Source organism: Phyllobates terribilis, unplaced genomic scaffold (genome assembly GCF_046119375.1).
Source record: "Phyllobates terribilis strain yellow unplaced genomic scaffold, ASM4611937v1 Scaffold_4__5_contigs__length_816908805, whole genome shotgun sequence".
Lineage (NCBI taxonomy): Eukaryota > Metazoa > Chordata > Amphibia > Anura > Dendrobatidae > Phyllobates > Phyllobates terribilis.
Window position 1 is genome coordinate 83,816,719 of NW_027362764.1, and position 5,937 is coordinate 83,822,655.

Below are 5,937 nucleotides of genomic sequence, written 5' to 3' on the forward strand. Positions count from 1 at the left end.
CTGTATATAGCCTGTATACAGTACTATGTATGAGACTGTGCCTGATACTACTATATATTACTGACACAGTATATAGCATGTATACAGTACTATGTACGAGACTGTGCCTGGTACTACTATATATTACTGACACTGTATATAGCCTGTATACAGTACTATGTATGAGACTGTGCCTGGCACTACAATATATTACTGACACTGTATGTAGCCTGTATACAGTACTATGTATGAGACTGTGCCTGGTACTACTATATATTACTGACACTGTATATAGCCTGTATACAGTACTATGTATGAGACTGTGCCTGGTACTACTATATATTACTGACACTGTATATAGCCTGTATACAGTACTATGTACGAGACTGTGCCTGGTACTACTATATATTACTGACACTGTATATAGCCTGTATACAGTACTATGTATGAGACTGTGCCTGGTACTACTATATATTACTGACACTGTATATAGCCTGTATACAGTACTATGTATGTGACTGTGCCTTGTACTACTATATATTACTGACACTGTATATAGCCTGTATACAGTACTTTGTACGAGACTGTGCCTGGTACTACTATATATTACTGACACTGTATATAGCCTGTATACAGTACTATGTATGTGACTGTGCCTGGTACTACTATATATTACTGACACTGTATATAGCCTGTATACAGTACTACAGTATGTATGAGACTGTGCCTGGCACTACTATATATTACTGACACTGTATATAGCCTGTATACAGTACTATGTATGTGACTGTGCCTGGTACTACTATATATTACTGACACAGTATATAGCCTGTATACAGTACTATGTATGAGACTGTGCCTGGTACTACTATATATTACTGACACTGTATATAGCCTGTATACAGTACTACAGTATGTATGAGACTGTGCCTGGCACTACTATATATTACTGACACTGTATATAGCCTGTATACAGTACTATGTACGAGACTGTGCCTGGTACTACTATATATTACTGACACTGTATATAGCCTGTATACAGTAATATGTATGAGACTGTGCCTGGCACTACAATATATTACTGACACTGTATATAGCCTGTATACAGTACTATGTATGAGACTGTGCCTGGTACTACTATATATTACTGACACTGTATATAGCCTGTATACAGTACTATGTATGTGACTGTGCCTGGTACTACTATATATTACTGACACTGTATATAGCCTGTATACAGTACTATGTATGAGACTGTGCCTGGTACTACTATATATTACTGACACTGTATATAGCCTGTATACAGTACTATATATGTGACTGTGCCTGGTACTACTATATATTACTGACACTGTATATAGCCTGTATACAGTACTACAGTATGTATGAGATTGTGCCTGGCACTACTATATATTACTGACACTGTATATAGCCTGTATACAGTACTATGTATGTGACTGTGCCTGGTACTACTATATATTACTGACACAGTATATAGCCTGTATACAGTACTATGTATGAGACTGTGCCTGGTACTGCTATATATTACTGACACTGTATATAGCCTGTATACAGTACTACAGTATGTATGAGACTGTGCCTGGCACTACTATATATTACTGACACTGTATATAGCCTGTATACAGTACTATGTATGAGACTGTGCCTGGCACTACTATATATTACTGACACTGTATATAGCCTGTATACAGTACAATGTATGAGACTGTGCCTGGCACTACAATATATTGCTGACACTGTATATAGCCTGTATACAGTACTATGTATGAGACTGTGCCTGGTACAACTATATATTACTGACACTGTATATAGCCTGTATACAGTACTATGTATGAGACTGTGCCTGGCACTACAATATATTACTGACACTGTATATAGCCTGTATACAGTACTATGTATGAGACTGTGCCTGGTACTACTATATATTACTGACACTGTATATAGCCTGTATACAGTACTATGTATGAGACTGTGCCTGATACTACTATATATTACTGACACAGTATATAGCATGTATACAGTACTATGTACGAGACTGTGCCTGGTACTACTATATATTACTGACACTGTATATAGCCTGTATACAGTACTATGTATGAGACTGTGCCTGGCACTACAATATATTACTGACACTGTATATAGCCTGTATACAGTACTATGTATGAGACTGTGCCTGGTACTACTATATATTACTAACACTGTATATAGCCTGTATACAGTACTATGTATGAGACTGTGCCTGGTACTACTATATATTACTGACACTGTATATAGCCTGTATACAGTACTATGTACGAGACTGTGCCTGGTACTACTATATATTACTGACACTGTATATAGCCTGTATACAGTACTATGTATGAGACTGTGCCTGGTACTACTATATATTACTGACACTGTATATAGCCTGTATACAGTACTATGTATGTGACTGTGCCTGGTACTACTATATATTACTGACACTGTATATAGCCTGTATACAGTACTGTGTACGAGACTGTGCCTGGTACTACTATATATTACTGACACTGTATATAGCCTGTATACAGTACTATGTATGTGACTGTGCCTGGTACTACTATATATTACTGACACTGTATATAGCCTGTATACAGTACTACAGTATGTATGAGACTGTGCCTGGCACTACTATATATTACTGACACTGTATATAGCCTGTATACAGTACTATGTATGTGACTGTGCCTGGTACTACTATATATTACTGACACAGTATATAGCCTGTATACAGTACTATGTATGAGACTGTGCCTGGTACTACTATATATTACTGACACAGTATATAGCCTGTATACAGTACTATGTATGAGACTGTGCCTGGCACTACTATATATTACTGACACTGTATATAGCCTGTATACAGTACTATGTATGTGACTGTGCCTGGTACTACTATATATTACTGACACAGTATATAGCCTGTATACAGTGCTATGTATGTGACTGTGCCTGGTACTACTATATATTACTGACACTGTATATAGCCTGTATACAGTACTATGTATGTGACTGTGCTTGGTACTACTATATATTACTGACACTGTATATAGCCTGTATACAGTACTATGTACGAGACTGTGCCTGGTACTACTATATATTACTGACACTGTATATAGCCTGTATACAGTACTATGTACGAGACTGTGCCTGGTACTACTATATATTACTGACATTGTATATAGCCTGTATACAGTACTATGTATGAGACTGTGCCTGGCACTACAATATATTACTGACACAGTATATAGCCTGTATACAGTGCTATGTATGAGACTGTGCCTGGTACTACTATATATTACTGACACTGTATATAGCCTGTATACAGTACTATGTATGTGACTGTGCCTGGTACTACTATATATTACTGACACTGTATATAGCCTGTATACAGTACTATGTATGTGACTGTGCCTGGTACTACTATATATTGCTGACACTGTATATAGCCTGTATACAGTACTATGTATGAGACTGTGCCTGGTACTACTATATATTGCTGACACTGTATATAGCCTGTATACAGTACTATGTACGAGACTGTGCCTGGTACTACTATATATTACTGACACTGTATATAGCCTGTATACAGTACTATGTATGTGACTGTGCCTGGTACTACTATATAATGCTGACACTGTATATAGCCTGTATACAGTACTATGTACGAGACTGTGCCTGGTACTACTATATATTGCTGACACTGTATATAGCCTGTATACAGTACTATGTATGTGATTGTGCCTGGTACTACTATATATTACTGACACTGTATATAGCCTGTATACAGTACTATGTACGAGACTGTGCCTGGTACTACTATATATTACTGACACTGTATATAGCCTGTATACAGTACTATGTATGAGACTTTGCCTGGCACTACAATATATTACTGACACTGTATATATCCTGTATACAGTACTATGTACGAGACTGTGCCTGGTACTACTATATATTACTGACATTGTATATAGCCTGTATACAGTACTATGTACGAGACTGTGCCTGGTACTACTATATATTACTGACACTGTATATAGCCTGTATACAGTACTATGTATGTGACTGTGCCTGGTACTACTATATATTACTGACACTGTATATAGCCTGTATACAGTACTATGTACGAGACTGTGCCTGGTACTACTATATATTACTGACATTGTATATAGCCTGTATACAGTACTATGTACGAGACTGTGCCTGGTACTACTATATATAGCTGACACTGTATATAGCCTGTATACAGTACTATGTATGTGACTGTGCCTGGTACTACTATATATTACTGACACTGTATATAGCCTGTATACAGTACTATGTACGAGACTGTGCCTGGTACTACTATATATTACTGACACTGTATATAGCCTGTATACAGTACTATGTATGAGACTGTGCCTGGCACTACAATATATTACTGACACTGTATATAGCCTGTATACAGTACTATGTACGAGACTGTGCCTGGTACTACTATATATTACTGACACTGTATATAGCCTGTATACAGTACTATGTACGAGACTGTGCCTGGTACTACTATATATTACTGACACTGTATATAGCCTGTCTACAGTACTATGTATGAGACTGTGCCTGGTACTACTATATATTACTGACACTGTATATAGCCTGTATACAGTACTATGTATGTGACTGTGCCTGGTACTACTATATATTACTGACACTGTATATAGCCTGTATACAGTACTATGTATGAGACTGTGCCTGGTACTACTATATATTACTGACATTGTATATAGCCTGTATACAGTACTATGTACGAGACTGTGCCTGGTACTACTATATATTACTGACACTGTATATAGCCTGTATACAGTACTATGTACGAGACTGTGCCTAGTACTACTATATATTACTGACATTGTATATAGCCTGTATACAGTACTATGTACGAGACTGTGCCTGGTACTACTATATATTGCTGACACTGTATATAGCCTGTATACAGTACTATGTATGTGACTGTGCCTGGTACTACTATATATTACTGACACTGTATATAGCCTGTATACAGTGCTATGTACGAGACTGTGCCTGGTACTACTATATATTACTGACACTGTATATAACCTGTATACAGTACTATGTATGAGACTGTGCCTGGCACTACAATATATTACTGACACTGTATATAGCCTGTATACAGTACTATGTACGAGACTGTGCCTGGTACTACTATATATTACTGACATTGTATATAGCCTGTATACAGTACTATGTACAAGACTGTGCCTGGTACTACTATATATTACTGACACTGTATATAGCCTGTATACAGTACTATGTATGTGACTGTGCCTGGTACTACTATATATTACTGACACTGTATATAGCCTGTATACAGTACTATGTACGAGACTGTGCCTGGTACTACTATATATTACTGACATTGTATATAGCCTGTATACAGTACTATGTACGAGACTGTGCCTGGTACTACTATATATTGCTGACACTGTATATAGTCTGTATACAGTACTATGTACGAGACTGTGCCTGGTACTACTATATATTGCTGACACTGTATATAGTCTGTATACAGTACTATGTACGAGACTGTGCCTGGTACTACTATATATTACTGACATTGTATATAGCCTGTATACAGTACTACAGTATGTATGAGACTGTGCCTGGTACTACTATATATTGCTGACACTGTATATAGCCTGTATACAGTACTATGTACGAGACTGTGCCTGGTACTACTATATATTACTGACATTGTATATAGCCTGTATACAGTACTACAGTATGTATGAGACTGTGCCTGGTACTACTATATATTGCTGACACTGTATATAGCCTGTATACAGTACTATGTACGAGACTGTGCCTGGTACTACTATATATTACTGACACTGTATATAGCCTGTATACAGTACTACA